Source organism: Lissotriton helveticus, chromosome 1_1 (assembly GCF_964261635.1).
Source record: "Lissotriton helveticus chromosome 1_1, aLisHel1.1, whole genome shotgun sequence".
In the NCBI taxonomy this organism is placed as follows: Eukaryota; Metazoa; Chordata; class Amphibia; order Caudata; family Salamandridae; genus Lissotriton; species Lissotriton helveticus.
Window position 1 is genome coordinate 122,991,847 of NC_136057.1, and position 16,069 is coordinate 123,007,915.

General features: G+C 46.0%; 1 protein-coding gene across 7 annotated transcripts in view; it reads right to left on the minus strand.

The window, feature by feature from the left end:
• LOC144766190 (uncharacterized) overlaps positions 1–16,069 on the minus strand; it is a 315,417-nt gene that overhangs the window by 202,351 nt on the left and 96,997 nt on the right. For all 7 annotated transcript variants that reach the window (XR_013597913.1, XM_078650355.1, XM_078650404.1 and 4 more), the window contains one exon: positions 7,098–7,276. The gene's annotated coding sequence lies outside the window, so the exon portion shown is untranslated. The remainder of the gene's footprint in view (positions 1–7,097; positions 7,277–16,069) is intronic.

Genomic DNA, 16,069 nt, shown 5'->3' on the forward strand with positions numbered 1-16,069 from the left:
CAACAAGGAACCATCCCTGACTCCCTCAAAGTAGGACAAGTCACGCCTTTACTAAAGAAACCAACAGCCGACCCCTCTGATTTAAACAACTACCGTCCCATTACCAATATCCCCACTCTCGCCAAATTGTTGGAAAAATGCGCACAACTACAATTGACTAAACACATTAACCAGTTTGGCCTCCTCAATCCGCATCAATCAGGCTTCCGAGCGGGGCACAGCACTGAAACGGCTATGACTCACATAATTGACGACGCCCTTCAAATGCTAGATCAAAATGATACCTGTCTCCTCATACTTCTTGATCTCTCTTCAGCTTTTGACACCGTTAAGCATGAGAAATTACTCGAACTACTATACACAAGAATGGGTCTATCTGGGACAGTCCTCAAATGGTTCACTTCCTTTCTACACAACAGGTCGCAGAAATTCAAGAGTAACAACCTGATGTCCTCGCCTATACCTGTTTCGTTAGGCGTCCCACAAGGTTCCTCCCTATCCCCAACTTTGTTCAACCTAGTCATGGAACCCCTCACCACCTTGTTACAAGAGTCCAATATACACTTTCACATGTACGCTGATGATACCCAACTATATCTCAAATTACAATCCCCCAAAGACATTTTGCTCCTGAACTCAACGATCAGAAGCCCCCAATCCTGGCTTGCCGATAATCATCTCAAACTTAATGCTCTGAAAACAGAGTTCCTTCTTATCTCACCTCCCACCAAGATCTCTACCACACAACTCTGGCTTAAAGACCTAACTGCACTCAATGTCCAACCCACCATCGTAGACTCAGCAAAATCCTTAGGCATTACACTTGACACCAATCTCAACATGCAGCAACATATCAGCAAGGCAACTAAGGGAGCGAACTACCAAATCAATACCCTGAGGAAACTTAAACCCTTCCTCCCTGCCAATGACTTCCGAACTGCAGTACAAGCACTAGTCATCCCTCGAATAGAATATGGCAGCATCGCCCTCTGCGGACTCCCCCTAACTACTACTGCTCCACTAAGAGCTTCTCTAAACGCTGCAGCGAGACTCATCACTGGTTCAAAAAAACACTCACATATCTCCCCTGACTTTAAAAACCTGAACTGGCTGCCTTTCGAAGCCAGAATACATCTGAAAATCGCCTGCATGACGCACAAAGCTGTCCACATGAGCTCACCAAACTATCTCACTCAGAAGCTGACAATCTCTGGTGGCTCTAGAAACACCAGAGGCACAAACAATCTTCTGCTGAAGCCTCGAAGATTCCGGAAGGAAAAAACTTATAAACGCTCCTTCTCAGGAATGGCACCCAGGATCTGGAACTCACTCCCCCCTGAAACGAGGCTTATCTCCTCCACTACACTGTTTAAGAAAGAAGTAAAAGCTATATTCATGGCTAAATACACCTGAAGTGCTATTCTGAACTTTGTTAAGACTCCGCACTGTTCTGTACTCCTTGTTCGACCCCGTGGTTTATTTGTTTTATATGTATTAATGATTTATGTGATTTTCTTGGCTACCACGTGTTTGTACTACTAGCATTTTTACTTACCTGTTTGACTATGTTCCCTCATGCTCCCCTTTTCTATGTGAAGCGCTCTGATATCTGTAAAGATCTTGTTCGCGCTATACAAAACTTTCAAAATAAATAAATAAATAAATGGTCAGTCACAACTACGTTCTATAATGCTATGAGGCTGGACGTTACAAAACCTACATTCAGACTATGTGCCTTGGCGCCTAATCAACACCACGTCACTGTTTTCAGAATTTAATCTCACTGATAGATCAATCTGGCACAGAGGGGAGCAGACTATATGGTGCTGCACATTGAAAAACTGGAAAGATTGCCATTAACTGTCGCTGAAAGACCAGCCACAGAATGGATAATACACTGAACAATCACTCTGCCTATTACAATTTTCCATTTTCAGTATTGCTTAAAACATATACCAGCAGGCACATATGAAAGGTTGGGTAAAGAATACATCAAGACATCCTGGGACTTACCATACACACAGATGTTGGAGTGGGGGGAAATAAGTGCTTCTTAGTGGTAAAAATTGTGAAAACGCACTAAGCGGTTCTCTCCTTTGCCAGGGTATTAATTTACACAGGGCCTGCGATGGTTCCTCTAACAACTTATCCTGCCACCTGCAAGGTTCACCAGCTGCAGTGATTGATCCAATTTTTGGACAACTTTCTAATGGAAGTTACCTCATGTTGAATGATCACAGCTGCTGTGGCATGTTGCCAGGTTTGCCCTATCTCGTAACTGTGTCAGCCAGGGTCACTTGCTGTATGCAAGTATTGTTTCCAAAAACGAAGACAGACTGGGAGTCGCAACTTTGGCCTTCACTGAACATATCTGCTATACGAATTGATACTTTAAGCAGAATGAAAGCCATTCTTTTGCAAAAAAATGTGTCATTGACCTCGGCCAAAGAGACGTATGATCTAAAAGTCGCAAGGACTTCTGCAGAGATACATGCCTTTTAACAACAAATTGCCCTATACAGTTCTCAGAAATGTTAAGTCGTATCTTAAACATGTCTGATACAAACGGTATGGTACATGTATTTAAGACAGTTTTTTCGGGACTGTTGGCACCTTTTGAAGCAGTCCTAGGCATATTTCCAAACTTCGTGCACTCTGTGTTTGGCGGACTGCCTCTCGTTCTGGGACTCGCAGCAGGGATACTATTTTTGCTCCTACTGCGCCGATATGGCAATCCAAATAACCAGCGATACCCAGTTCACCGTGGAGAACACTCTACTGGTGATGAAGTGTTGTGAGCGCATAGTCCAAATTTTGGGATTAACTCGTTTAAGAGAATTGAATACTACATGGTTTATGTCATTTAGACCAATCTGGCAAGATTGCATCTTACTTGTTCTACGATACCTGCTATGCGGAGAAGAATGCGTGTTAGACATCTGTCTCACACTCCCATTAGTCCTGCCAACGGATGTTGATATTTTGCTTGGACCAGTAACGGCTCATGCACTGTGTTGTCCCCAACGGCTACCAATCCTGATGACAGCATTCATTGAGATCTCACAGACGCACCATGCTACTGCTGAGGTACGAGTGGAAAGCGGCACACAGGTTCCTTCAAATTCAAACATTGCTAATGCTACTAACGCAGACGGCGATGCTTCACATCTATGTGCGATTGATCAACTTAACGAGGTAATCCAACTTACACCTACAATGGTAGACAAATTCTTTACAGACTTAGAAGACTTGATGTTTTCCCCAAACAATAACACTGACTTTTGATTTGGCACACAGTGTCTGAGAGACTCCGAATTTGACCTTCATTTTTTTAATTTTTTCAAAACAAAGTTTCTAACTTTGGAACTCTTTTTTCTATGATTAATTTTTGTTTTCCAAATTTGTACTTTTTCATTTTTTGGCACAAAGTAATCTGCTTAAAGTAAAACTATTCATAGAGAACAAGAATTCTTTGAAAAATCTTCCAAGTAAGACAATATTTGACCTTGTCCACATTCAACAAGTTTATATATTCTGCCATGAATTGGTCTCGACTTTTTCTTCTGTATTTAAGAGCCATTTCATAAATGTATTTTTGTGTTTCATTCGGATAGCATTTTCAAGTATCAAATGATCTGCTTTGAATGAAACATTGCTTCAAATGCGTACAGCACAAATGCTTTTTTTGTGTACAACCAATTCTAATGCATTTTTTATGTATTTTGGGTGGGTTTATAACATATCATGTTTAGATATGTTTTATGTGTTTAGAACTTAGTAATGTCGTACTTAAGAAAGTGGAGTGGGTGTTGTGTGGTGTTTTAGGCCCTGAGTGAATTTTCCCGATTCATGACCTTATATAGGTACAATTCACATTGCCCTTATATAGGCATAGAAATCAAGCCCTTATTTAGGCAAAGCCTACTCCACCGTCTCCAGACAGTCCAAAATGCCGCAGTCCGTCTGGTCTGCGGCATCTCCCTACGAGAGCATATCTCCCCCTACCGGAAAAAACTACATTGGCTGCCAGTCCAAAAAAGAGCAGAATTCAAAGCCCTCACACTCGCCCATAGGGCAAAAAAAGGAAAGGGCTCTGCATATCTTGTCTCTTGCCTCCGCCCCTACAGTAATGCTCGCCTTCTCCGTTCTAGCTCTAAATATCTCCTCGCCACAATTAGATTAAAAAAAACACGTTCTGGAGGGAAAACCTTCCAAGTCTCCGCTTCCTCTCATTGGAACAGACTTCCCATCTCCATTCGGATGATACAGGAAGAACTCCCCTTCTGTAGAGCGCTCAAAACCTTCCTTTTCTGCTAAAAACTTCTCCCCAGTTTCTGATCCAGCTTAGTATACCCAGAAGCGCCGGGACACCCCGTTGGGGTAGCTGTGCGCTATATAAAATTCACAAATAATAATAATAATAATAATAATAAAGCCCATGCTACCCAAATACAGGCATGGCTACTTCCACCCGTACCAAACATCACAACGATTTCTTGGAAAACCGGCTTAAACAGTAAGGGAACTTTCCCTTGCTTGAATATTGATTTCTCCAAGAACTCAGTTACTTACAATGAACAACTATTCCCCAGGGGTTCATTATGACGTTCATATGCCCGACTTTACGTCAAACTATGGCATTCCTAAACACCTTCAAGGTATAAATATACCTTCACTTGCTGTGGCAAACTACGGTGGTTTGGAGCTGTTCGTCTATCTACTTGCCCGATACAGCTCGCTACAGCAAGTGCCGAAGGATGCCGACTCTCCAGCTGACGCACTGATCAGGAAGCTGCCCTGCTCCTGACGAGAATCCAGCTCCAGTGTTTCCGGCACCCCTTGCGGGATGTTGGGAAATCGAGTCCTGAGACTGAGATACCAGACCTCCTTCATTCTAACCAAGGTATGGAGCTGATTAGAACCTAGAGGAACCTTTGGTAGATTCTTGGCAAAGAAAACTAAAACCTATACTACACAATACCTACTTCTTCAAGCGTACTAGACTTAGGTTAGGTACATTGGGGTAGGTGTATTTTCGAAGCACCAGGGAGTATTTTAGCCTGTGTATTTATGTATGTATTTGTATATGGCTTAGAAACCATATAAAGCTCTTACAGTAATATTGTATATTACTATTTACGCTGTACGCATTATACTTTGAAGTCTGCCTAACGATTGTAGCAGTTCACTTCTCTTGCATGAGAAAGAAGACTGTTCAATAAACCTTTTATTGAAAAAGCCTGTCTCTCTATTTCTCTGCAACTCTGTAGAAACTAAGCATGCACGATTGACTGAGTGAAATACTTATCTATTGGTTCCGCGACTCTAAGAGATATATTCTTATTCTTGGGAAACAAAGTTGCCATGATTATGCGGTGGTCAGAAACTAATCCCTTCTTGTGTATTCGAGAAAGTTTCTAGTGACCTCTGAGTTCGCTGGCACACACACAATTAAGTTTCGTATAATCGATAGAGGCCTAGTTGACCTCAGTCCTATCTCAAATCTATAGGATATATTATTCCAATGAGCAGAGCCTATTGGGAATATAGGAACTACACTACAGGACAACATGGATTTGTCTCAGTTAACCCTTTTAGTATGGAAGCTAACCGAAGAAATTCAGGAACTAAGGTAGGAAAACCAGGCCCTTAGACAAGAGCTGGATAGAATCCGAACAGAATTTACTAATTGGAGAGACTCACAACCAGGAGAAAATGAACCTATCATTGCTCCCGGTAAATTTGGTCCCTCATCTTTTGTTTCCCCTAGTACATAAGGCCCTAACAATGATCAGAACCTGCAAGTCACCGTGGTAACTCCAATCCCAGTTCCCTTGGCAAACCCGGAACGATTTACTGGTGGTAGTAGTCATTTTACTACTTTTCTGAGCCAATGCCAGTTACACTTTTTATGTAAACTGCAGGTTTTTTCCACCGACACTTCCAAGATAGCTTTCATCATCTCTTATTTAGGAGGCGTGTCGCCCACCTGGGCTATGCCTTTGGTTGACACAAATGAAACTTTATTGCACAATCTAGCTGCTTTTAAAACAGCTATGTCCAGTTTACTTGCCAAACATGTTTTTATTCAAGCATCCGATAACAAGCGTTTAAATCTACGCCAGGGGTCCAAGGATCTTTAACCTATGTAACAAATTTCAACAGATTGTTATCAGAAACACACTGGCCGGAGGAGAAAAGAATATTTTTATTCTATCGGGCCTTAGAGATGAATTAAAAGATTCTTTGGCACACATTGTTAATTTGCCTGAGGACTACGCAGAATTTTTAGATCTAGTGGTTAAGTTAGATCACTGATTGGGAGAGCGAAATAGTGAAAGACCCAGAAGTGATTTAAGAACTTGGCATTTTAGAGTTGAGAAAAAAGAAACAGAAGAAAAGAACACACACGTGGAACCAATGCAGATTGGTGGTCTGTTTCTCAGTCGATAAACACAAAACACCAGCACCACCCTATAAAGTAGGGGCTCTCATCTGGTTATCAACCAGAAATATCCAGTTTGAAGGCCCCAAGCAACTAAAACTTAGGTCAATTGGCCCCTTTCCCATAAATAACATTTTGAATCCAGTTTCAATGAGATTAACTTTGCCCTCGGAATATGCCATCCACCTAGTTTTCATGTATCTTTGCTCAAACCACATGATCCCTCCACACGAAAAGACAACCCTCCTCCACCTGTTGTAGTTGGAGACAATATTGCATATGAAGTAAATCGCATTATAGATGCAAAACGTATACATGGTCGATTAACGTATTTAATTGACTGGAAGGGTTATAATGTGTCAGAAAGATCCTGGGAACCAGAAACACATGTACATACTCCAAGATTGGTCAGATCTTTCCATGCCTTGCATTTGAAAAAACCCTGTCACATACGAAGACCTGGGGGGGGGGGGAGGGGCAGGAGGCATTTCCTGCATGTGTAAACGGTCTTGGCATGTACACGTGATTTACTTGGGAAAGATCTAAGGCCCAAATCACCTTCACATGCACACGTGAGAAAGCCTGAGACCCAAAGCTATTTAAACTCCACCAACTTGGTTCCCGATGCTTCGCTTCGTGCCGAAACACTCACCTGACTCCGGACTTGGGTGGCAGATCATCCGAAGCTTTTCAGTGCTCCACCCTGCTTCCTTCCCTGTCTTCACTCAGAGTCTTCGGCTGTGTTCTTGCTGTTCGGAGCACATTTAAGACGTTCCTTCCTGTTTCTGAATTTCCGGCTCCAAATCCTCTCCCAGCACGGTTTCCGATTTCCTGCAAAAGAGAAAAGAAAAGAGATTCAACAAAGGGTTGCCAAGCAACACCACGCTCTGAATGGTAAAGCGTTAGCATGCTTGAACACATACCAGTAAGAATTTAAACTTTATCAGAACTGTGGCAGACCTCTTGACCTTCTATAAATCAAGAGAACGTTTTGAAACTCTTCCTGAAACAATCCAAGGACTTTAAGGACATTGAGTAAGTGAAGACTGTTAAAGTAAAACGGACATTTGTGTAAATACCTTGAGTCTGATTAGAAGACTGAAAGGGAACAGAGAGCTTGATTGTTATTATCATTTATATATATTTAATGTGAAATTACGGAGCAAATATTGTAAAGGAAATCAGTAACTCTTGTGATAATTTGAGCACACAGATTATTAGTGCACCTGTAGTGTTTTTTTTGTTTATTCTTTCTTTTAGTTTCAAGATTCCTTTTGAGAAATGGTCAAGGGTAATAAAGAGTTCCAAAGGAGATGTTTGACCTAAAGTAGTGATTTAGGGTGTTCAGATTAATCGGGTACATTTATCAGATTATACACGAGCTGAAAACTGAAGCCCAGTAACACTTTGCCTTTCTCGAGAGACATTCTACACAACTGAATTGTCAAGTCGGTCTACAAGAATCCAGTGTGTCTTCTCTTTTCTCTCGTCCCTATTTCCCCCCCCCCCCCTCCCCTGGGGTTCGATCAGGGCGGCAAGTGAATACTATCCTTGCCTCTCTGATGGAGTTCAGAGGGAGTTTGGTAATAGCAGCATCAAGGAAGGAACAAACCGGAGTACAGGTGGGTGAATTCGTGACACCCTGGGCCCCGGGGACCGCCACCTCCAAGGGGCTTTGGGGGGCCGCGCAGCCCCCATTCTAGAGCCCTTGATGGCCTGGGGACCATCAACCCCTAGAGCCAGCTGCAATGTCTCCCGCTATGCCATAGCAAACTCTGCTTTGCTCCTTGGAAGCGAGAGCAGGAAACCTGCTCTCGCTTCCAAGAAGCAAAGCAGAATTGCTTTTCGGCAAGGGGAGCTGCATGTTAGCAGCTCCCCTTGCCCAAAAGCAATTATGGCTCCCGCAGGAGGCGAGGAGCCGGCAGGGACCGTGGGGGCATTGGGGCTCCCTCCAAATTAAGGGTCAGCCCCTGGGGATGGGGTCCCTGGGGCCAGAAATGGCATTGAAGGGGGGGCCACAAAGCCCCCTCTCCTTTAGTTTAGATTTTTTTTTAATGGAAGGGCAGCCCTGGGGGATGTGGTCCCCGGGGCTAGAGGTGGCCCAGGGGAGTGAGGCCACGCTGCCCCCCTCCCGGCAATTTTTTTTTTTACACAAGGCCAGGTCCTGGGGGATTGGGTCCCCGGGGTCACAAGTGACCCAGGGGACCCTCTCCCTGCAAAAAAATAAATAAAACAAGGCCAGGCCCCGGGGGATGTGGTCCCCGGGGCCAATAGTGGCCCAGGGAAGCGAGCCCACACGGCCCCCTTCCTGTTTTTTTAAATGCTCAGACCCTGGGAGATGAGATCCCCAGGGCCCAAAAAATGTTAATAGAAGGCGGGCCACACAGCCCCCTCCTAAAAAACGAAAAAGAAAACCGAAGCTGGATCTCGCCGAAGGCCCCGCCCCCTCCCTGCACCACTTGAAAACACACCTTCTGGCGTGTTTTGGGTTGGGGGATGAAGTCCCCTCGCATCTTATGGGTCCTTAGGGGCCAAATAGCCCACCAGGTACCTCCAGCAAGCACCACACAGTGGGATTGCTGAGAGGTGGTCCGAGGCCACGTCTTTTTTTACACCACTTTGCAAACGCGCCTTGTGGCGCATTGGTGATGGGGCAATGAGGTTCTGTTGTGTCCTGGGGCCCTCAGGACTAAAGTGAACTTCATCCCCTGAGCAGCAGTGCGCCAGGAGTCGCGTTTGCAGAATGGTGTAAAAAGGTGGCATGGCTTTGAACACTCTCAGCAATCCAGCTGTATGGGGCTTACTGGAGGTAACAGGAGGGCTAGTTGACCCTGAGGGACAGGGCACTGTCGCAATTAAAGCTCACATGTGATTAATGGCAGTGGTCTGCATTTTCTGAGACTCTGGCTTTACTGCCTCACTGATGAGTGATCCTATCCACTTACGGGTACTCACTGACACCCAATGTGCTCCTCGGCCCTTCCCTCTACACTCAAAGATATCAATTTATAATAGGATCTTCCAGTTAAGCCATAGGCTAGTTAGTAAATTCTCTCTCTCTCTCAATCTATGCAGCCTCCATTTGTAACTGCTTCAACTGCCTACTCTTTGGAGTGCAGCACGTTGGCAATCAAAGTCTTGTATCGATCATGATTACTGGACTATTTATACTTCACAGATGTGCCTGCGATTACTCTGTGGCATACTTTTTCCCCAAAACAGCAGTCTACAGACAGCATTTCCTTGTGAGAACTAGTTGGCACTGAAAGTCGATGTATCATTCTATTGTGAGGTAACTTCAAACTGTTTATCCTGAGTTTTTTTAATGGATCAATATTGCTGCTTTTTCTTTATTCCCACCACCTACAAGTGGTGTAATTGTTTTGATTTTCATTAGTAAATCCCGTACAAAAGACATTGCTACCTGCGCCTGGTTATAGTATTCATGAAAAGTACGTCAATTTATGAGAAAAAAACCTTTAACATCACAAATTCCTTCAATGCAGCCTTTCTTCTCATTCCACTTTACTTTCTCTCCTTACATGTCTCTCACGAATGTGGGCCCTCTTCTATCCTTTTCAGCCTCTCATTCCCTCACTCTAGTGGTCCTTCATGCTCTTACTTTATCTCTTACTTTCTCTTTCTAGCTTCTCACTTTCTTTTTCCCGTATTATCTCACTGTTTTCTTTTAACTCTCTTCCTCTTTTTCAACAGCCTTTTTTTCTTTCAATCTTGTTTTTTTCTCACTCTTTTTCTTCTTGCTTTTACTTTTTGTCTCACTGTCTGTTGTATTTTCGCTCTCTTGATCTTGTTCTCTTCTAGCCCTGCTGCTCTTTTTATCCCTCTGTTCTTCTCTCATCCTCATCTTTGTCTCCTTTTATCTCTCTCTTTATTTTTGCCTTATTTGCTCTTCTTCTCAACCAATGTCTGCATCACCCTCTTTCTGTCCTCTTTTTCACTCTGTTCTCTGATACTTTTGGGTTTCCTCTTGCTCTCCCTTCTCATCTTTCTCACCATCCACCCTACTTGCAGAGTGTGCACCTTTAAGCACTCTGAATAAGGGGGACATCATATCTGACAATCTCTGGCTGATATCCATCATCTCAACATCTAAATGCAAACCTTTGACTTTTTCACTCTATTCTATAATTCCCTTGATTTTGCGGTCACTTTCATGTTAATGTGTTTCTCTTTTGCTCTGGTTCTTACCCTATTTCATTCTCTCGTGCTATTTCTCACTTAGTTTTCACATTCTCTTAGTCTATCTTTCTATCTCTTTTGCTATTTTGGTCACCCATAAGACTACCAGATTTTGAAAACAACAAAAAAACTGTATATTTTAAAAAATCTAAAAGAAGGACGACTATTTTACATCAACTGAGGGGTACGGGATGACGGTGCTTATCAACATCGAAATGCCAAGGAAATAAATAAAATGTCATTTTAAACACCGTTTCATACCTGCTAATTAAATTGCTTTCTGATCACAGAAACTAGCCAGTCCTCCAATGGAATACATAAAAATGTGCCTCTTTCAGCTAGCCCTCTATGAAAACAGGGACACAAGACAAATTTCTTGAAATTTGAAAAACTGGGGTTGTCCTGGGAAATCCGGGGCACCTGGTCACCCTAATCACACATGCACTTCATAACCTTTGTTTCTCCTTTGCTGTTTCTCGTTCTGTTTTTCTACAACATCCACTCTTTTTTATATCCCCATTTTCTCTCTTGCTTTGTTTTCTTATCTATATTCTCTGCATAGCAGGTTTCAAAGAGGCCCTTACGGATTGCAGAGTTGAAAGGGTCTTATCTAATGTATGGTTCATATGAGGGCAGATGGAGTCACATGAGGGCACATAAATGTAAACAGCACAGTGCAACCAACTCTCAGGGCACTGAAGGTTAGGGGTCAAAGTGCAAAATGCTCCTAGGACAGAAAACATAGGCACATCTATTATTAGTGCAGCAGGCACAGTGGCACCAGGGCTGAAGAAGAGGTAAGAGCCAGGGGCGTGGCCAAGCCAGAGACCAAGATGGTCGCTCGGCTTTGAAGCTCCGCCAGCAGTCGTTGCAACAACGTGATGTCCCGCTATCCAGCGAGGCTACCGGGCAGGGAAAAGACGCCATAATGCAGTGGAAGGGATCCTGATTAAAAGTCTCCCTGCGGTGCTGCGAGAAAACCACCGGAACGGCAGAAATCGGCGACTCCAGGCGGACGGACGACTTTCAAGATGGCGGCATCGACGATATGAGGAGACTCCGGGTGCGGCAGCGGAGGGACTGAGCCAGCAGCTGGGGTGCTGCGAGTCACCGGGCCACGGGCCGGATCGTTGAGCGGCCACAATCTGGGCAAAGCGGCGCTCGGTACTGGCGGGAGGTCCGTTTGACCTTCGGCGGTCTGAGCGCGGCACTCTTACGTCTGCGCTGATCGTAGGGGCACACAGGGACGGTGCCTGTGATTGCTCCCCCGTCGACACCTGGTACAGCATTTCCAAAGCACCCTTGGGGATCTCCTCCCCGCATATGCACTCACTCGGCCGCGGCCTGCGCTGTTCTCCCTCTCTTCTCCCGCAGGGCTCCGTTTTTGTAAGGCTTCCTGGCATGTCTGCGCTGCTCCCGGAGCGAAAAACTGAATCCAAACCTCAGCAGTGTCTCCGCCCCAGCCACCAATTTATGCTGCAGCAAACTTGAAACATTAACTGCCCACTGCACATTGCCTTGTCTTCAAACAACCTGCTTCGTGGAAGTACTGTGCCTCGACCACTACTGCGCCACAAGCTCCATTATGGGAGACAATAGTGAAATACCCAAAACCTCCCCTGTTGCCAGGAAAATACAAACACGGGTTAGATGCCCATTCCTTGCTGATCAGTTCTGCTTGCCTAATCTCTCTTCGCCAGCTACTTGCACCTGCTCGGCGGCCATAACCAGAAGACTCTGTCATTGGGCTTAATTAATACTTGGCAGGTGGAACTACGGTATGGGCCGCAAAGACCCCAAACAGTGCCTTCTCCCGTTCGAAAAGGTACCGAAGTGGCACAAGAAGCCCCTGACAAGATGGCAGAAAGTGGCCAGAAAGAAACAACACCAGAGGTTGATACCAACCAATTAGGTTCCCTGCTACAAGAGATGAGAGCCGGGTTCAGAGCCCTAGATGAGCGCTTTGATGCCCTGGATAAGCACATTGCGGATCTGGGATCGAAGATCCAAGTTCACGACAGAAAAATCGACGTGGTGGAATCGCATACATCAGATCTAGGAGATGGAACGGCGCAATCCTTGAAAAGGCTCGGCCGAATGGAACGTTACCTCAAAGTCGTCGCGATCAAGAAAGAGGACTTAGAGGTGCGCAGTCGCCAAAATAACGTGCACATTTTGGGTGTTCCGGAATCGACAGCCACTGGTCGCATGGACACCTTGGTAGAAACAATCCTGATAGACTTGTTGGGTTTCGCCTGCCGAAGGCTGCGCTCTGCGCAACTTTTCGGCGCAGGTGAAATCCTATGTCGACAATAAGCACTTCGGGAACGTCCCCCGGCTCTCATTGGCTAGCTCCATAAATGGAGGCTAGCCATTGGGTGCCGGATCTGTCCGTCAAGGCCGGACCAGATTCGGGGGCGTTCCCGAGATTTTTTCCCTGGGCGGAGTTTCGTTTTTTCCCGTTCCCTCCCCTTTCACTGAAAGTGATTTCAGATGCGCTGTCCATTCCCGCCCCCCTCCGTGTGCCTCCCCGCCCCCGCCCCCCCTCGCTGTCCTGTGCACGTTTCCCGCCCCCCTCCCGCCGTCCGTGTCCTCTCCCGCCCCCCTGTCCTCTCCCGCCCCCCTCCCGCCGTTCGTGTCCTCTCCCGCCCCCCTCCACGCCCACAAATCCTCAAAATCCGGAAGCTTGTGTCCGCCATTTTCTCTGCAGTGAAGGTAAGCCCGTGTTTGTTTCCCTCCGTGCCTTCTTCCCCCTGTCCGTTTCCCGCCCCCCTCCCGCTCTCCGTGTATTTTCGCTGTCTGTGCCTTCTTCCCCCTGTCCGTTTCCCGCCCCCCTCCCGCTCTCCGTGTATTTTCGCTGTCTGTGCCTTCTTCCCCCTGTCCGTTTCCCGCCCCCCTCCCGCTCTCCGTGTATTTTCGCTGTCTGTGCCTTCTTCCCCCTGTCTGTTTCCCGCCCCCCTCCCGCTCTCCATGTATTTTCGCTGTCCGTGTCTCCCCCTGTCTGTTTCCCGCCCCCCTCCCGCTCTCCGTGTATTTTCGCTGTCTGTGTCTCCCCCTGTCTGTTTCCCGCCCCCCTCCCGCTCTCCGTGTATTTTCGCTGTCCGTGTCTGTGCCTTCTTCCCCCTGTCTGTTTCCCGCCCCCCTCCCGCTCTCTGTGTATTTGAGCGCCGCACCATCAGTACTTATTGCTAGAAAACAGCTGCCTTTTGTGCTTTCACTACGTGTGGGTTCATGTTGGTGATTGTTCTGTTTATTAAAGTGTCTTGGGCCCCCGTATACTGCAGTCAGCGCCAAGAAGCCCCACAGAGCTACTGAGAACCGCTCTACTGTTATTGGAGCTGGAGACGCCATCGCCGCCTCACGCCGCACCATCAGTACTTATTGCTAGAAAACAGCTGCCTTTTGTGCTTTCACTACGTGTGGGTTCATGTTGGTGATTGTTCTGTTTATTAAAGTGTCTTGGGCCCCCGTATACTGCAGTCAGCGCCAAGAAGCCCCACAGAGCTACTGAGAACCGCTCTACTGTTATTGGAGCTGGAGACGCCATCGCCGCCCGTTTCACAGTGAAGGTTCAAGGCACTCCGTTGCAGCGCGCTACCCTCTAGACCCCAGCTGCGCCCTCCTCATACTTGTGACATATAACAGTCTGCGCCTCCCCTTCGGTCTCCACAATACCTGTCCAGACTATATGAAGGAGGTTTGTGTCCTAAAGACTGCAGTGTGCACGAAATGTTGTTTTAATCCGACTTTTACAGTCTTAAAAGTGACCCTCTGTTTCCATAAATACCACCTTCAATTTTCTGCGTTTTGACTCCAACTGCATGAAACTACAAGTCCCAAAATGCAAATGGAGATGGATTGTAAGAAAGACCATAACGGCTGAAACTGCTACACGTGACTTGGGGGGCATTAGGCAGCCTGTGTAATAAGCATTGGCATAGCAAGCAGCGATCGTTCTCTGTAGCACAGAAAAAGAACCTTGTATATCTCCTGTACTCTTGGCACACTGACTGTTGTAAAAACCCTCTGCATATGCGAGGACGCTGTTCTCTGGTGTGTGAGGTGGGACGGCCTTGGCCATCTGTTACAATCTGCACAATGTGAGCTTCAGTTAAAAACCCGCAGCCACCCGCCGAGAGTGATTGCTAACGGGCAAGTGCCTCAAAATTCCAAGCCACGGTCTGACAGCCATGTTTCAGTTCTACTTTGACACCTTTTCCATGATGTCAGATCACATTTCAGCACACCCTTTGTCTTTTTCTGTTTACAGATATTAAAACAGTTTTTGCGTTCTTCTCACATCTGAAGCCCCAAAAGTACTTATTTCTAGAAAACAGCTGTCTTTTGTGCTTTCACTACGTGGGGGTTCATGTTGGTGATTGTTCTGTTTATGAAAGTGTCTTGGGCCCCAATATATTGCAGCCAGCGCCAAGAAGCCCCACAGAGCTACTGAGAACCGCTCTGCTGTTGTTGGAGCTGGTGACGCCATTGCCGCTCGTTTCACAGTGAAGGTTCAAGGCACTGAGGCGCAGCGCTCTCCCCTCCCGACCCCAGCTGCACCCTCCTCAGTTGTGACCTATAACAGTCTGCGCCTCCCCCTCGGCCTCCACAGTCCCTGTCCAGACTATATGAAGGGGTTTGTGTCCTAAAGACTGCAGTTTGCCCGAAACGTTATTTTAATCAGACTTTTACAGTCTTAAAAGTGACCCTCTGTTTCCATAAATACCACCTTCAATTTTCCGCGTTTTGGCTCCAACAGCATGAAACTACAAGTCCCAAAATGCAAATGGAGATGGATTTTAAGAAAGACCATAACGGCTGAAACTGCTACACGTGACTTGGGGGCATTAGGCACCCTATGTAACAAGCATTGGCATAGCCAATAGGTCTCGCTTTTGGGACCTTATAAATGTTTAGTTATGCAGCACAATATCCTTTGTGCAACCACATTAACTGTTACATGGCTAAACACTTATAAGGTCCCAAAGGTGAGACCTATTGGCCATGTCAAAGCGGAGCGCGCAGCAGACGGGTTTAGGTAGTGGTGCTGCTGCTCATTTGACATACTACCAAAACGCTAGTTGCATGTGTCTGTGTTCCTGTTATATCTGAGGTAGTGGTGGATGTTACAGCTAGAATAAGGCATCTCCATGGCAATAAAGCCCTCGAAGGGAGGAGGAGAGAGGGTGTTCTAAAGCGGCCTAATTTGGGGAAAGGGCTCTCATGTTTCCATCCCCGCCTTTTGTGTGGGTTTCGTGCAGTGTAGCAGAAATATCCTCTCCACCCTTCTCCTCCAAGCCCCGATCAGATCTTCTCTGCCAGCCCTAATGAGTACAAGCCTGTACTCATTAGGAAGCTTGCAACAGGTTCAAATTTTACATCCGGTGCAACCACATTCACCAAAACACGTGAACGTGTATTTGC